This window comes from Dendropsophus ebraccatus, chromosome 2 (assembly GCF_027789765.1).
Source record: "Dendropsophus ebraccatus isolate aDenEbr1 chromosome 2, aDenEbr1.pat, whole genome shotgun sequence".
NCBI lineage: Eukaryota > Metazoa > Chordata > Amphibia > Anura > Hylidae > Dendropsophus > Dendropsophus ebraccatus.
Genome location: NC_091455.1, coordinates 71,418,472 through 71,437,029, shown reverse-complemented (window position 1 = coordinate 71,437,029; position 18,558 = coordinate 71,418,472). Strand labels below are relative to the sequence as shown.

At 40.1% G+C, this 18,558-nt stretch overlaps 1 protein-coding gene across 1 annotated transcript in view; it reads right to left on the bottom strand.

The window, feature by feature from the left end:
* Positions 1-3,429, bottom strand: part of ARHGAP28 (Rho GTPase activating protein 28) — a 118,040-nt gene extending 114,611 nt beyond the window's left edge. The window contains exon 1 of the mRNA XM_069960096.1: positions 3,070-3,429. The gene's annotated coding sequence lies outside the window, so the exon portion shown is untranslated. The remainder of the gene's footprint in view (positions 1-3,069) is intronic.
* Positions 3,430-18,558: the final 15,129 nt, after the last annotated feature.

Sequence of the window (18,558 nt, the reverse complement as noted above, 5' to 3'; positions counted from 1 at the left end):
CCCGAAAATAAGACATCCTCCTAAAATAAGACACCCCCACAATCCTATCAACTAGCCTAAAATAAGGCACCCCCGAAAATAGGGCACCCTCCAAAAGTAAGGCCGCTAACTATTTAAACCGGGACAGTCCCCCACCCCTCCACTCCCCTTCAACTAACCCCTTCATGGACTTTGACAGCTGGTGCCGCAGGCACACTGTTCCATTGCCCCCACTTCCGCCCACACGTCCCGACATTCCACCGCACAGACGGACGTTCCACCACATGTACCGATGTCTCACCACACCACCGCAATTTATGATGTCCTGCCGCACGCTCCTGGTTTCCTGGTCCTACAGGACATTAGTGAGTACGCCGGGGGGGTTCCGAGGGAGAGAGCCGTAGGGGAAGAGTGGGGCAGAAATAAGACATCCATTGAAAATAAGACATAGTGCTTCTTTGGGAGGAAATTGTTAAATAAGCACTGTCTTATTTTTGGGGAAACACGGTAGAAAAGCAGAGTCAGAAGCAGTTCTCTTTATAGTGTTCATACTGGGTTACTGTAGCTTAGCTCCAATTCATTTGAATGCCCAATAACCCAGTTTGGCCACTGCACAGAGAAGGGAGCTATCTGCTTGATAGCTTTAGCCAACAGGTGACTGATCTGATATGGATGACCTGTCCTTTGCCATCGTCAGATGGGTTGGGGTTTAGAGAATCTACATCTCTGATACATGAGTGCGAGATGTATGTAGCCCATTGTATAGGAAAGTGCAGCAAGCTATACAGATTTAAAAAAAAAAAAAAAAGAATACCAGAACATACTAGACATGGAGTGTCCAATTGTCCGATCAGTTTGGAGTAGTTTTAGAAAAAAAAAACCAAGCTTGTGCCCTAAAATGTTTTAGCTTAAACTTAGCTTTCGAATTGTATCTATAAGGACTCCACAGAGATTCTACACCTCTCCACCTGCTAACCAAAACAAATGGAACTGTATTACTTGAAGCGAATGTTAAAGATAACATGTAGGTGTAGACTTGATGTTGACTAAATGCAAAACATTTATTCACATATAATCAAATCCCAGCAAAATATATAACTCATTCCATATAACAATGTTATCTATCAGGATTATGATTGTCATAGCTAAAGCTTAAACTGTGTATAAATTAAATTATTCCAATTATAAAATCTGATGGAAAACCTTGTCTGTCTATGCTTTTGTGTTGCTTTATTGTTAAGACAAACTCTTGAATATAATAAAGAGACTCTGTGATCGGGATCCTTTCTTATTACCTAGAGAAGAGAATTAGTCCTCTAGGAGAGGAAAATGCTATCATCTGTGCATTGTGCAAATATACTGTACATTGATTAAAATGGATTCTGGGGAAAAGTATGCTACTCACAGCAGATTTCCTGCTATTATTCTACATATCTTATTCACGTTAGCAAAAATCCATTTACAGTAAGTATGTTGCATTGTAAGTGGACATGTCACTCATGGTTATCTGGGGGTATAAGGGAGCAAGGGGGCATGTGCACCCTGGGCACAGTTAGTATTGAGGGGAAGGAGGTGTTAGCTGACCTGTCATTTTAAAGTGTACCTGTCATTATAACTTTCAAAATGTAAATCAATAGTAGATGTGAAATAAAGCTTGCAATATACATTCTTTTTTTGTTTGTTTGTTTTGTTATCATGCTGTAAAACAAAGCTATACGTATCAGAAATCCAGGTCCAGTCTCCAGAAGGCAAATTTTAGGTTGAAAAAAAGAGACTAAACACATGAAGTCCTGGCCAGTACAGAGAGTCAAGGCACAATGTGTCCATCAGTCACATGACTGCCTTGTCTCTGTGAGGTAAGCGCTGACCTGGGAAACACTGGACTTCCTGTTTTCTGACTCTTTGGGGGAAAAAAAAAAAGTCCCAGGAAGTGCCATGTTTTCCATGAAAAAAAATAATGAGTGTATATTGCAAATAGGGATGGTCCGAGCAGAGTTCGTACGGAGTTCGTACGAACCCGAACCATCCGCAATGATTACCGCTTTCTGCCCGCTCCGTGCAGCGGGCGGATCCAGCGGGAGGAACGCCTGGAAAACTGGGATACAGCCATAGCCATAGGCTGTATCCCAGTTTTCCAGGCGGTCCTCCCGCTGTATCCGCCCGCTGCACGGAGCGGGCAGACAGCGGGAATCTGATGCCGAGCGTTCGGGTTCAGGGGGACCATCCCTAATTGCAAACTTGCTTTTTTTCACATCTACTGTTAATTTAGGTTTTAAAAGTTATAACGACAGGTACACTTTAAGCTAGACTGCTGCAGTCCTTAAACTTAACCCTTTGAACACTGCTGGACAGGCTAGTTATCACTCACAAATCAGTCATCTTATTGTGAATAATGGCTGCAGCATTAGCTTGTCAGATCTTTGTCTGATCTTTCCCATTCCTGTTGTGACCTATGCCAATCACTTGGGCAGTGTCCTAGATCTATCTATCTATCTATCTATCTATCTATCTATCTATCTATCTATCTATCTATCTATGTCTCTCTTACTTACATGCATACATGTTTACCAGGTTTTTCCCTGACACAAAGTGAAGGCTTATTACCACAGTATGTCCTCACTTTCTGATTTTGTCCATGTAAATTGGTGCTCCAGGTAACAAATAAACCCTAGCCACACCTCTGATTAGGTCTTTACAATAAGCTGGTCACAGGGAAATTATTGGTATCACAATTTCCATTTGACTTTCTTAATAATCTAGCTGTACATGTACAGTAGATCCAGAATTATTTGAGCGGTAGCAGAATTTTCACAATTGACCCTTTATACACCAGTCCACCACAATCACATCAATCAATCTGAAACAAAGCCATATGTGAAGAAAGAATAGTATTTCCATTTTTATTTAAGGGGTGTCCGTACAGATTTGTATTATGGGGTCATAGTCACTCCATAATATGACACGCATTAGAATATCTTTATATCGTGCAATAATACATATATGGACCATAGACGTCTATAGGTATGGAAGTATAATTCCTTATAGTTAAGATGCATCTATTCTCACACAAGAAAGTAAATGTAGACTTACCAAAGAAGTATATAACCGGAGAAAGTTTTCATGACCGCATGTCCAGAATTCATGCTGACATCAAGTGAATTTCTTTTTTCTAAACCGCACTTGTGCTGCCAAAAGGGGTTTATCCAGATTTAAGCAAACAGCCAGCAGTTATACCACGATGGACAGTAATGCCTGGAAACTATTTTCCTGACTGGCGTAATTTTAATCCTTGTGGATATAGCTATTTCAGCTATTAGATTTGTGGCATATTTCCAACAATGTGATAATTTTCCTCCGTACATGACTTCATTATATTTCCCTCATATTTGGTATATAATCCTAATGCATGGGCAGACAATTTTTGTTTCCTTGGCTTGGCCACCAGTCTCTCATTTCAGTGGATGTCTGGGACAGGCTGGCTACTGAGCTACCTAGATATAATCAGCATTTTTACACCGTGGGTTATTCATTATCAGGAAATCTAGCTCTGGTTAATATGTACTTACTTTAACAGCTACAAAAACACACAGATCAGAATGATAGGAAGGATTCGGTGTGCCTGTAAATTGCATTGTGTGTTACGTAATGCAGAGCAGATATCCTCCAGGTTAGCATGGAGCTTGAGAAAGAGAAATCTGGTTTAACAACATACAGTATCTTTATGTGCAACCTGGCATGTCACACAGATATAGTAAATGTCTTCTCTAAATCCTCATCCCATTTCTTGGCACAGTGAACTATTTATTATGCAATCTTCTCTACACTCAAAAGGGCTACCACAACAAAAGAAAAAAATTCTTTTAAATGAACTTATGTCAGAAGGTGCCAGAGATTTGTAATGTGCTTAAAGGAGTAATGCAACTTCTATAAAAAAGAAATCTCAAGTCTTTCAGTACTTATCAGCTGCTTTATGTCCTGCAGAAAGTGGTGTATTCTTTCCAGTGCGCTCTGCTGCCACCTCTGTCTGCGTCTGGAACTGTCAGGAGCAGTGGCAAATCCTCATAAAAAGAACTCTCCTGCTCTCTGGACTGAAAAGAATATACCACTTCCTGCAGGACATACAGCAGCTGATAAATACTTGAAGACTTGAGATTTTTTAATAGAAGTTGCATTACCCCTATAGATGTAATGATATTTATTCAGGCTACTAAGAATGTTGGGACTAAGGGTCCATTTACAGACAGAGATTATCTGACAGATATCTGCCAGATTTTTGCAGCCAAACCCAGAAATGGATTTGAAAAAAAAGAGAAATCTCAGTCTTTCCTTTATGACCTCTTCCCTGTTTATAGTCCATTCCTGGCTTTGGTTGCAAACATCTGTCAGATATCTGTCAGATAATCTGTGTGTGTGTAAATGGACCCTTAACATTATAAATCAGATGAGAAGTCCCAGTGACACTGTGTATGATTCCGGCCGTAGTGCGAACCGCGAATGTACGCACGTAGTTTTGAGGTTGATGCGTTCGCTTGAAAGTATATGATATACGCCCGCACAATGCACACTACGTATGAGCTTACGGCCGGATCGTATGAGGCGCCGTGAAAAATGAACACGACCATTGTTTGAGGACGGAAATGTTGAAACTCATGGCTGTGGATTTCCATGCGGTCCCGTACGAAGTACTTATTTCAGCCAAATTGATCCAAAAGGTTCTGTGTGGTTTACGGGGCTGGGCGAAGATTTCCAAGTAAATGACCTGCCTCAGATCGCTTTTAAACAAGCTAGGGAAGCATAACTGTACTACGGGCGTATGTTCGCGGTTTGTACGCATCCGGCCGCATGTCGATTTTTCCCACGGCCGTAGTTTCAGCCGCACATGTACGGCGGCATATGAAATGCGGCCAGACCCATACGCAGTGTGAACATAGCCTCATGGTGCGTTTACACAGGCAGATTTATCTGACAGATTTTGGAAGCCAAAGACAGGAATGGATTTGAAAAGAAGCGAAATCTCAGTCTTTTCTTTATGACCTGTTCCCTGTTTATGGTCTGTTCCTGGCTTTGGCTTAAAAAATCTGACAGATAAATCTGCCTGTGTAAACGCACCATAAGTTGGCACTTGGAACAGAGCTCAGGGTCCACTAAAGTTAGGGGAGAGGGACCATGAAAGTCTTTATAAATATTCTCTTTGTGTCACATTGTAACTACTTACCTCCAGTGCTGGTTGTTATTCCGCTCCCTGCTGCCACTCTTTTCCTGCATCCACACAATTTTTTCTGGAATAGTGTTCTCTAGATATCGCTGACCTCAGCCAATGCAAGCCTTTTGAGGGTACAAACACACACAGCAGATACGCAGCAGATTTGATACTGTGTTCAGTTATTTAGATCTAATCTGCTGCGTATCTGCTGCGTATCTGCTGCATATTGCAGCAGTAAATACGCAGTGTATAAGCCGTGTGTGTTTGTACCCTAAATAAGAATCAGAATATGAACAATTAGGTCCAGCTGGTTCCTAGGGGTTGCCCACTAATTTACCTGTTTCCAATCTGACCTCAACCATGTCTACGTGTTTGCTACCAGTCTTGACTTGCCCCAGGGTTTCCCTGTACACACCTTTATGCAGTGGTTACAAGTAAAGAAAACACAATTCCTTAGACTCTTCCCATAAAGTAGCATCATATTATAAGCACAATGGTGACCCAGGGTTCCATTACTCCTCAGGTCACTATTACATCACGTTTCTATGCTTCCCACACTCTCGACCCACTGTTGCTATATTGTTGAAGGACCCACATGTTACTAAAGTTGACCTAGTGGCCCCAGTTACAAATTACCAGTATAAATTGCACACACTGATAAAGGATGGGTGTTTACACGGTCAACTCAGGGTTTTGTGTTCCAAGCAATACAGGTTGGTTACATAGAAAACAATGTTGACGGGGGTTCCACTGCCAATGGTTTTTACGGTCATCTTTAAAAAGAGCAGCCTTGAACATATTCTCTTGCAGGTCTCTCTGTCTTGGACACCATTTAGTGTTTTTTTGTAATATAAATAGATTTACAATTCTGTACTGTTTAGATTCTTTCTATACCTTTATGTCAGTCAGAGCTCCATATCTTATATAAAAAAACAAAAACAAATAAACTGCATGATAGCATGCTGATAGCTTATAAAGTTGCTGAAGTTGCTACTATGAGAGTTTAGGATCTTTGTTACTGCATTAGATCACACATTCACCTCAATAATAACTCAGTATACAGTATGCTCTAATGCTTCCTCTAGGGACAGCTGCAGGCAGACAGGTTCTTTTTATATTAAATATTTAACATTAATATTTAATATTTAACATTAAGAAGTTAGTCAGCATTGAACTTTTACATGATAGCATTACATGGAAACATTATAGTAAAGCTATGGGTTACGAGGGTTGCATTTTTATGTTAAAAGTTGGAAAAATGATTTTCTATATTCAGTAGTCATAAGCGAATACTATTTGATCAAATAGCTGTTCGATCGAATAGTATGCTATTCGAATGCGCTTGAACATTTGAACACCAAAGCAGTAAAAGTTCAATTTGGGTCAAGCACTAGAAGTAGGCAGGACTTTAAAAAAAAAAAAAAACTCTAACTATGATTGGCTGGCTAAACTATGTCACCTACTGAATATAAGAATAGTGATTTCAGATTTGTGTCAATTGCTGGTTAGAGCTAGAGAGGGACAGGCTGTTCACCAGGGAGAGAAAGCTTTTAGGTGAAGTTAGGTAGGAAGGGACCCCAAAAGCTTGTTAGGGCTAAAAGTATAAAAAACAGAGATTTAGAAGCTGTTGTGAGACATCTACTGTATACAGCTGTATAATGTGTGGGATAATAGCTGTTATCTTGCTACTACTGATTTGTGCAGTCTGCGTCCTGTAAGGGCTAATTCACACGTCCTTTGTTCATGAAACCAATGTTATCCTATGGCCCCGTTTACACGTCCGTACGTGTATACGGGGCCGCGATCCGTGCTGCAGAAAAAAAGGACATGTTGTAATGCAGATCGTTTTTTTGCGGCACGGATCTCTGGGGTAATAATGTGTGAACGTAGTGCTCCGTGAAGCACCGAGCACTACGGATACACATACGGTAGTACGGTCCGCAGCCACGGACTGCACTACGGGTGTGTGAATGTGGCCTAAAGGCGTTGACCAGGCCTTTAATTTTATTGTTGTAAAAACAATTATATATCCGGTATACGGCTGTATACTGTGAGTGTGGGATAATAGCTGTTATCTTGCTAGTACTGATTTGTGCAGTCTGCGTCCTGTAAAGATGTTGACCAGGCCTTTCATTTTATTGTTGTAAAAACAATTATATATCCGGTATACGGCTGTATACTGTGAGTGTGGGATAATACCGGTTATCTTGCTACTACTGATTTGTAGTTTTCGTTAATTTTCGTTACATATTTTACACTGCACCTGACCTGATACGTACGCATGTGCACACTGCTAGACAGAAACGTACGCTTCTACTTTACATTCATAATTTTTTTGTGAATCTTCGGTGTACACTTAGGAAAATTGGGATGTTTGCTCATCACTAGTGTTAGATTTACCCAGGCATGCTTCCCCTGGTGTCCCAGATGCTTCCTAAGGTGTCATTGTGCACTTGGTGACCTCCTAGTGGTCGAATATTCATTTTCAGGTCCCAAGTATTTTTCTCCCCTAGACTATAATGGGATTCGATATTTGTTCGAATATACGAATATCTGGACCTATTCGAATTGAATTTCGAATAATCGCAAATATTTCACTATTGGCTTGCAGTGTCCCAGAACATGCAGACTACTACTCCTATTATGGCCATTTCTCTTGCTGTGTCAATGCCTGTTCTGGTAAGTGTTTGCACTGCAACTGCTGCTGGTTTTCCCCTAGTATTCTCTGGTAATGTGCATTCTCATGTGTATTCTCATGTATTCCTGTGTATTATTGCATTGTACAGTGGTATGCAAGGCTGTTGATCACGTGACCTGTAACCATGGTTCCTCCAATGGCCGACTAGCTCTCGCCAGGAGCAACCATGTGACCTCCCACTTCCTCCTAACAAGTGAGTCTTCCCCCTGATTCCAAGCAAGGAGGATGTGTGTCGTCCCTCTCCTGCCTCAGAGGAGTTGGGCTTCTTCTCTGCAGCTCCCACTTCACCACTAGAAGTGTGGATCAGGTGCTCTGCTATATTCAAGTCTTCGGCTGTCTCTGCCTGCTCAAGTGACCGGATTCTTCTCTCTCATCTGGGTGTCATTCCGTTATCTCTCCTCATCGCTGCAAGGATTCACAGCAAGTATTACTCTCAAGCTAATCCACCCAGCAACGCTATTTCTCTCATACTCCTACTCCCATCATCCGGCACGTATTCTCACAGCCTATGCAGCACCACTCCTGCTTTATTTGTCAAAGCCTGCTATATACCCGGTTGCATCCGGAGAGACTGTTGCTACTAGTTACCTCATCTATAATAAAACCGCTGTTACTGAACCCTGGCATTGGTGTCCACTAACTGGTGCCCTGACTAAGTGCAGCGAAGAATCGCATGCCCATCATCACCCGCAGATTCCACAGACCGGCCCTACAGCTGGGCCGCCCTCAGGCCTATACCGTGACAAGTATAACCCCTGCAGCTGCCCCGGTCATTGCCCGCTCATAACACCAGCACTGCGGAAGTGGCCCCCAGGGGCCAGGGCATCGCAGGCTCATCTCTAATATTCACCTATAGACTATATTATAATACCTAATATGAAAAATTGGCTACATTTGAGCTGAAAGCAACTGGATCTTAACAGTGTTTAGGGACATAGTAAGGAGCTATGATCTTAGTAAAACCTGAGAAACACATTCACCCTAAACTATCTACACTACCTGCAAAAAGTTGGTTCAAGATATTAAATATTTGTTGTGTTGTTTTGGTCTCCACCACTTGTTCTGTGTCTTTTCATAATTTTCCTAATCTTCCTGTGATTTGTTTTTAATGTTCCTTTTCTTTCCACTTCTGCTCCTGTACATTATCCATGTCTCAGAACCTCTATTAATCCCTGGGATAGGGAATCGTAGATCCCAGTTTCATAATCCATCTACTCTACTGACAATTGGGTCTACCTAGCTTTGAGGCCCCAATGAGGGCACTATGTGTGAGGATAGAGAGATCTGCAGCCACATCTGGTTGGTCTCATGACACAGTTATGCCATTTGTTGCAGTCCACAGAAGTTTAAGGGACTTATTGTTGGCCATACGGAATTACCATCTATTCTTTACAGGTAAAGTGGTTGTCTATGATTTAATAGCTGTCAATATCATTATTAGGCCATGTTCGCAGAACGGCCCATGTCAGAGGAGATCATCCCGGCCAGTACTGCAGTATCGGCCAGATGATCTTCACTTCTGATTAATTGGGATGCAGGCACATCCGTAGTCGCCCACATCCCAATTCGCCGTAGCCGCGCGCTCTATTGTGTGCACTGACAGGTTCTCTATTCAATGATCTGCCGCAGCAAAAAACTTACATGTCAGTTTTTTTGCGCAATGTAAGTAAAGTATTATTCACGGCCGTTTTGCAAATCAGCAACAATAGCCGTGATTAATACTTTACTTACGTTGTGTGATCATGGCCTTAATGTTATTTTCATGAGCCAGAAGTGTAATACAAGAATCTTACTACTAGTTTTTATTAAAATAACAATAATAATAATAATAATAATAATAATAATAATAATAATAATAATCCATGCGTTTTACACTGCCTGATTGTAGCAAAATTAACACTGCAGCTTGGCTCGTGGATTTTTTCTCCTTGTACATTGGTATGATGACCTAGCCACTGGCCACTTATAATGGCTAACACGGCCCCTGTATTGAGTTATATCTGTTATTACAACTTACTTGTTCATCAATTTGAATCAATATGTTTTGAAGATTGCAGCCTACACTGTTTCATCCAAGAATAAATGAAACCACTTCTCTAGTAAGTATCAGTTTTGCCTTTTGTAAATCTGATCAGTGATATAAATATATATGAATACATGGACAGGCATGCTATGACATTACATAAAGAATGTGTCACATTTTTTTCTGCTGGTTGAAAAGTTAAACATAAACCCAGGTTATACTGCAAGTAGGAATTTCATTGTGAAAGAGAAAATATTCAATATTCTAGCAGCAACCATAGCAGCAACTGATAGCAGCCCAGAGCCACATGCTTTTGAGAGGGCCCTCGCCATGAGCCCTCTCCCCTTCATCCTGCATACTTGTCCTTGTTAAGGGGTCAAAGGGTATATACAGGGTTAGAAAAAAAACACAGCTACTTTCTTGCAAAAACAGGAACACCCCTGTCCTTAGGTTGTGTGTGGTATTCCAATTCAGTTCTATTCACTTCAGTAAAACTGACTGGCCAAACCACACCCACACTGAGGACAAGAGGGGTGCTGTTTCTGGAAGAATAAGGCCAAGTGTGGATAACCTCTTAAGGGGAGGACATTATTTAATAAACCTAAAGTTCTTCTAAATGGTTGCCCAGGCAGGAGTCTTTTTTGAGATTGGTTGGGTAGCTTTAAAAAAAATTAAGTGCACTTACCTTCCTGGCTCCTACGTCACCACCAGTATCTTACCAATCTGTCCCTCTGTGCCTGCAGGTTTTGGAGCTGTGACATTGCAGGCCCCTTCAGTAATCAGGGCAAGACACTACTGGAGCCGCTGATTGGCTGAGGGGGCCTGCAACGTCTCGGGCCAAGAACCCAGAATTGGTCGAACAGTGGGACAGATCAGTAAGATCCCGGTGAAAACACCAGGAGCAAGTGAGGTAAGTGTACATTATTTTTTTTTTTTAAAGCAACCCCTATGCCTGGACATATCTAAAAGAAAATTGCCTTAAATATGCAATTGGACAAGAGTATGTTGCTTAGTGGAAGGTTGCCATGGCTAGAGACATAACATTGTGTGTCAGGCTTTTATTGCAAATTGTTGGTGTAAAGTAAGCAAACTAATATTACGTATAAAATTAAACAACAGTGTCTAAAAATGTGCTAGATTTATCAATCAGCATGAGCCACTCTCATACAATTGGAGTCTCCTTGGACTGCCTAGTATTAGACGTACTGTATTAGTCAGCTTAAGTAAATCTGCCTCAGTGTGTACCCCTGTCAAGTCTGATAGAAATGCCTATTTATGTATCTCTATAATGTTCTCGCAGTCCGAGTTATTTATGGGTGTGACAGCTTTATTGACAAGAACACTCTACAAATGGAGGCCGGTACTGTGCTCCTCAGTTAATATAGTTAATGGAGAAATCAATACACATTTCCAAGCTAACTGCCAGATTGACAGAGGACTAGGAAGAACCCTACTGCTGTGAACGCACATGTCATTCCTTCTTGCTGGACCAATGTGTTTTTACATTGTGTAATTCAATTATTTCTAACACAGTGCCCTGAAATGGCTCGTTGACTTTTCTAAACTGTTTATAACCTAGTTGTAATACAGACTGCTTTACCTCATGGGTCATACTTTGTAGAACATGTACTGATGTATTTCGCCTAAGATAAAACATATTCTGTTCATTATTCTGTTAATATTGATCATTATAGAACATTTTGTGTACAATTCTGTTCAACCGAAATGGCCAATACGACAGCTCCTGTCACTCAGTTGAATGTCACTAGAATGGCAAGTTATGTGCTGCCTTGTCTCCTGCTTCTGTATCATTACAGAGGGTTGGTATCTGGGGGCCTCCCAACTTTTCACCAACAGATGATGGGGTTGGAGTCAAGATTGTGTGATGGATTTCTAATGGCCGACACTTTTTATTCTCTGAGGGTTAATCTCTCACCATCAGGATCAGCTTAAAGCCCTTTTACATGGATCAGACAGATATCGCCCTGTGTAGCAAAGACAACAATCAGCTGAAGAGAGGGCAATTGTTGCCTTGTCAGATGATCATTGTTTTACCACATGCCTAACGATCATTGTCCGCCATCTAGAAAATGCTATAGTACGATACACAGCCAAATCACAATTACATAGCATGGGGTGCTCAGTACCTATTTATATTAATTAGACTAGCAACCTGAACAACAAGTATATGTAGAAAAGTGGCCAGCACACCACAGAATCTAAGCAAAATGTATACAATCCTTATTAATAAGCAATAGCCATACTGTATATGATCAAAAATTACAAAGAAAAAAAAAGTAAATCCTAAGACATTAAAAAGAACCCTCATACACCGGTTGCTGAATATGATAGCAACCAACACACCGTCCTGTAAAAATTATATGGCATAACTTTCCCTGCCCAAAATCAGTAACTGAATGTGAACCTGAATTTTCCCTAGCAGCACAAACACACAAGTGCTGATCGATGGAAGGCACAGATATCACCAATATGTGGTAGGAGAAGGGAGTCACAGGATGGAGAGTAAGAACCCCACCAACAATCATCGTCCACCAGCTGTGCATCGCACAGTTTTTGAAAGTGTATGGGGATATTTTGTCCCAAAACACTGAACTAAACATTTAATATGGGCAATATACAGTTGCCTTTTATTGACTAAGACACAGCTTAATGCAGCAGCCTTAGTTTACTATGGCCAATGTATTTAGCTGCAAACTACGGCCATTGTATTACATGTTCCTGTGGCCAACACTGCCATATTGGCTACTAGTGATGAGCGAATAGTGAGATATTTTAATATTCGATACTCGTACGAATATCCAACGAATATTCGATCGAATATTTGATCCCATTAAAGTCTATGGGAACAAGTATTCGATTAGTGAAAAACATCTATTTGACCATTTGGAGGGTAAAACCGGAAGCTGGGGGATTTGAACGCTTATAGAATATTTGTCGAATATTCGCGGGATATGCGTACGAATATCGAATATTCGAATATCTCACTATTCGATCAAATATCTATTCGATCGAACAGCATTCGCTCATTACTATTGGCTACAGGAACATAATCATTTTCCCATTTGGATTGCAGGCACCTTTGGGTTTCTGCAATCCAATTAAGCATTGAACATAATGTAAATAACAACCATTGTCAATGATATGAATACATTGTACCTGCAGCATGTTTTCTAGACAGCTGAGATTTGCTTCCCAATACTTTCTCTCGTACAAAATTTATTTTGTTTAAAAAAAATCTCTCTGACCCATTTTCTTGTATAACTTGCGATTGCTATTTTTCTGTACCTGTTTGTATAAATGTTCTCATTCTAATAAGTAAATGAACTTTAGTAGAATCTCATAAATGGCTGATCAAACTAAAAACAACTTTAATTGGAAGCACCCCAAGAGACCCTTTAGTAAAGCTTTGCCTACTGAGATGAATAGAAAGATGAATAACATTTTGATTAAATAAATAAATTAATAAGCTCACATGCAGAATACTCTCCAATACAGGTATGTAAATAGGTTACTTACCAATGTAGAAGTTGGTAATACTGTGTTTTATTGTAATGTGCTAGAGTTCATGGTTTCCTTATTCTTTTTTAAGTAAATAATTTTATTTGTTAATGTAGCAGTGCATTGTAAAAAAAAAATAATAATGTGCATGGCCATTAACACCTAGTTACACCAAGCAGTTATAATACCTCACTGTAGGAGGTTAGTTTCAGCACGAGGACGTACTATAACTGACCTGCCTCCGATGTCGGCTGTTTACACAAACAGTGACCAGGAGCCGCAACTAAACTTTCAGCTGATAGCTGACAGTTTAACGTAACTGCCACTGAACCCCCAAAGAGGGTCCAGCATCAGCAATTGCCGGCATTGGTCGATTGGTAATGGTAATTGTTGTATAAAAAATACATAGGATTACAATTGAAATCTCTCCAAAGAAAATGCTAATTTGAACTTTTCACTCTTAATTTGCAGTTATTCCGGTGAAATGCCCAAAGGGTTAAAAAAAACCTGTATGAATGTAATTTGAATAGTTAGAAAGGGTAAAGATTTCAAAATGGGGTAAATTATGGGAGTTTCTAGTATACAGACCTCTAAATTATAATCCAAAACTGAACTGGTGCCCAAAGAATTGCTCAGTTTGAAATTTTCATGAAGAATTTGAAAATTGCTACTAAACATTTACGCCTTTGCTAGGTTCAGACTATGTAACTGTGCGGCTGTATTTCCGGCTGTAATTGTGCGGCGGTATTTTTGGTGGTTCATGCGTACGCTGGAAAGTATAGGATATACGGCTGCACAGTGCACACTATGTATGAATCTACGGCCCTATCATAAACAGACCCGTAAAAAATGAACAAGACCATTGTTTGCGGCTGGAAATGCGGCCATGGATTGACAGGCAGTCCGTACGGAGTACTTCAAAAATAGCCGGCAATGATGCCGAATGCCGATGCCTCTAATAGTTAATATATTAAATTAATAAAACACATTTTCTTTGTAATAAAGTCCCTTTCGTTGTTCAATAATTTAATTCTAACGAATCCATCATTTTGCAATTAAATATACTGTTAAAATAAATATATATATATAAATAAATGTATATTTATATATATATTTATTTTTTTACAGTATATTTAATTGCACAATGATGGATTCGTTAGAATTAAATTATTAAACAACGAAACTGATTTTATTTCAACGAAAATGTGTTTTATTAATTAAATATTAATTAGTACAGGAAGCTCCAGTAAGCCGTTAATTCATATTGCCGGCAAAAGAGCATTCTGTACTAATCATCACTTTACTTTAATGAAAACATCAAATGTTTCTTCTAATTATGTTATCACAATAGCATTATTAGAAGAAACATTTAGAATTATATGTGCGCTCAGCTGATTGGCTGATCGGCTGAGCGCACATATAAGGAGCCGGTCCGCAGTACAGTGACTTCATTGTGCTGCGGACCAGCGAAGAGGACATATCGGGGTGAGTATAGAGCTCTCCCCACCCCCTCCCCAGCACTGCACCCCTCCCAGCAAGGAAGGGGGGTCACTTAACCCCTTCCTTGCTGGGATGGGTGCAGTCTGACATCAGTCTAGCCCCCAAGGGGTTAAGGGGGATGCAATACATCCTCCCTTAACCCCTTGGGGGCCAGACTGTAAGCAGCGATCTGTAAAGATGCTGCATACTGTAAGGTGCACAACACCGCTCACAATGATGGGTGTTGTGCTCCTGTTTGTGTGTTTTTTGTGTGTTTCTCCCTTTTTGTTTTTCAGATATCGGTATCCTGGGGATTACGTCGGATTCCATGGACTACGTCGATGACCAGCGGTTGTTTGTTGTTTTTTTTTAATAAAATGGTCAATGAGGGATGTGGGGGTGTTTTTATTTGAATAAAAAATTGTTTTAACTTGTGTCTTGTCTTTATTTCTTTACTTTATAGACTTAGTAGTGGAAGCCGTCTAATAGAAGGAATCCATTACTAAGTTGGGGCCTAGTGTTAGCCGATATAAAATGGCTAACAATAACCCCCTATTATTACCCCAGTACCCAATGCCACCAGGGGTACTGGGAAGAGCTGGGTGCCAGTGGTCCCGGAGCGTCAAAATTGGCGCTCCTGGACCGGGCGGCAGCAGGCTGGTAAGATTTAGGCTGGGGAGGGCCTAAACCAATGGCTCTTCCCACCCTGGTGTTACCAGGCTGCTGTCGTTTGGTTTTTAACCCGGCTGGTTATAAAAATAGGGGGGACCCTATGCGGTTTTTTTAAATTATTTATTTATTTAAAAAAAAAAAACGCATAGGGTCCCCCCTATTTTTATAACCAGCCGGGTTAAAAACCAAGCGGCAGCAGCCTGGTAACACCAGGGTGGGAAGAGCCATTGGTTTAGGCCCTCCCCAGCCTAAATCTTACCAGCCTGCTGCCGCCCGGTCCAGGAGCGCCAATTTTGACGCTCCGGGACCACTGGCACCCGGCTCTTCCCAGTACCCCTGGTGGCATTGGGTACTGGGGTAATAATAGGGGGTTAGTGTTAGCCATTTTATACCGGCTAACACTAGGCCCCAACTTAGTAATGGATTCCGTCTATTAGACAGCTCCACTACTAAGTCTATGAAGTAAAGAAATAAAGACAAGACACAAGTTAAAATTTTTTTTTATTCAAATAAAAACACCCCCACACCACTCATTGACCATTTCATAAAAAAAAACAACAAACAACCGCTGGTCATCGACGTAGTCCACGGAATCCAACGTAATCCCCAGGATACCGATATCTGAAAAACAAAAAGGGAGAAACACACAAAAAACAGACAAACAGGAGCACAACACCCATCATTGTGAGCGGTGTTGTGCTCCTTACAGTATGCAGCATCTTTACAGATCGCTGCTTACAGTCTGGCCCCCAAGGGGTTAAGGGAGGATGTATTGCATCCCCCTTAACCCCTTGGGGGCCAGACTGATGTCAGACTGCACTCATTCCAGCAAGGAAGGGGTTAAGTGACCCCCCCTTCCTTGCTGGGAGGGGTGCAGTGCTGGGGAGGGGGTGGGGAGAGCTCTATACTCACCCCGATGTGTCCTCTTCGCTGGTCCGCAGCACAATGAAGTCACTGTACTGCGGACCGGCTCTTTATATGTGCGCTCAGTCGATCAGCCAATCAGCTGAGCGCACATATAATTCTAAATGTTTCTTCTAATAATGCTATTGTGATAACATAATTAGAAGAAACATTTGATGTTTTAATTAAAGTAAAGTGATGATTAGTACAGAAAGCTCTATTGCCGGCAATATGAATTAACGGCTTACTGGAGCTTCCTGTACTAATTAATATTTAATTAATAAAACACATTTTCGTTGAAATAAAATCAGTTTCGTTGTTCAATAATTTAATTCTAACGAATCCATCATTGTGCAATTAAATATACTGTCAAAAAATAAATATATATATAAATATACATTTATTTATATATATATTTATTTTAACAGTATATTTAATTGCAAAATGATGGATTCGTTAGAATTAAATTATTGAACAACGAAAGGGACTTTATTACAAAGAAAATGTGTTTTATTAATTCAATATATTAAACATGAGAGGCATCGGCATCGGCATACTGCAGAGGATCGCAAACCCCGGTAATAGCAATTCATGTAAACTGTTTCCCTGCTTTCCCAGATGCATTCCAGAGGTGTTTGCATCACTTTCTTAAGATTTTATTTATTATTTTTAGTTGAACCAGATTTCCAAGTAAATGACCGTATGTTTTCAGCCGCATGTCTATTTTTTCCCACGGCCGTAGTTTCATCCGCACATTTACAGCCGCATAAAAAATACAGCCGCACAGTTACATAGTGTGAACCTAGCCTTAATATCCTAAAAAAGCAAAAGCATGTTCACCAAATGCTGTTAATATAAAGTAGACATGTTCTAGATATTAATAAATAAATAATTTATGTAGTCTTACTGTTTTCCTTATTGGCAGAGACTTTTAAATGTAGAGTAATGCTATTTTTTTTCCCCACAACATTTTGGAGTTTTTCACAAAAAAAGATAAAGTAGAATATGTCAAGAAAAAAAAACAAGCTTGGAATCACAAGTATCGGTAAAAGCATTCCAAAGTTTTTGATGATTAAAGTGACACATGTCATATTTGAAAAAATAGGCTGTCATAAACGACCAAAACTGTCTGTGTCCCCTAAGGGTTAAGAAAAACGTAGATTTTTTTCTAAAATATACTTTAAATAATAAATATATAAACATATTTGGGATCCATGACTTGGAAATTACTTAATATACTTGACCTCTTAATAAAAGTGACAACTAACAAGAATGTAATTTGTTAATTAAAAAAGAGGGTAGTCGAACGTACAATAATTTTAAAAAAATATTTGTACCATCTCCTGTCCCTCAACTACGCTGAATCAGTTCAACGGTACATTAAAGCTTATGTTGCACACAGATATCATTAGTTGCCAAAACGTAAACCCAGTAGGTACTCATGTAATTTAACACCAATACTTTTAACCCCACCACCACCAGCAGCAAAAAAGAAGAAAACCATTTTAATGCCTCCTTCATATACCCCCCCTTAAACTGTCATTTAATTTAAGGATGGACCTGCAGCTCACTCTGAGATTACACACTACCATTACAAGTCTATAGAAAGGAGAGGGGTAAAGAGGGAGTGGGGGACCAGAAGAACTGCCCCTGGGTAGAGACCAGAAGCTGCAGAGAGAAAGAAATACGACTGCAAGTGAAATATTTCACATCAGTGCTTCATTCACAGTTTGGACTGCTCACTGCTGCTCTATATGCTTCCCATGCTGCTGTTCCTTCTTAGAGTGTGTATAGAAAAACAGATAGGTAATTACCATACAATGTAAAGTTATATAACTTTGCAATGTGTTAATTAAGGAGAAAACATAAAATGCCGGAGTTGTTCTTTAAAAATTGAAAAAACAAATGGGTGGGAAGATATCTGAAAGGTCAATACATATAAATCCCAAAAGACCTAAAAAAGGTCCTATAATTACCTTCAATTTACCAGGTATCCATTAATAGTGTTTTAAAATATTTAGTATAATAAGTATTTTAACCCCTTAGTGCTGCAGCTAGTTTGGGCCTTAATGACCAGGCTCA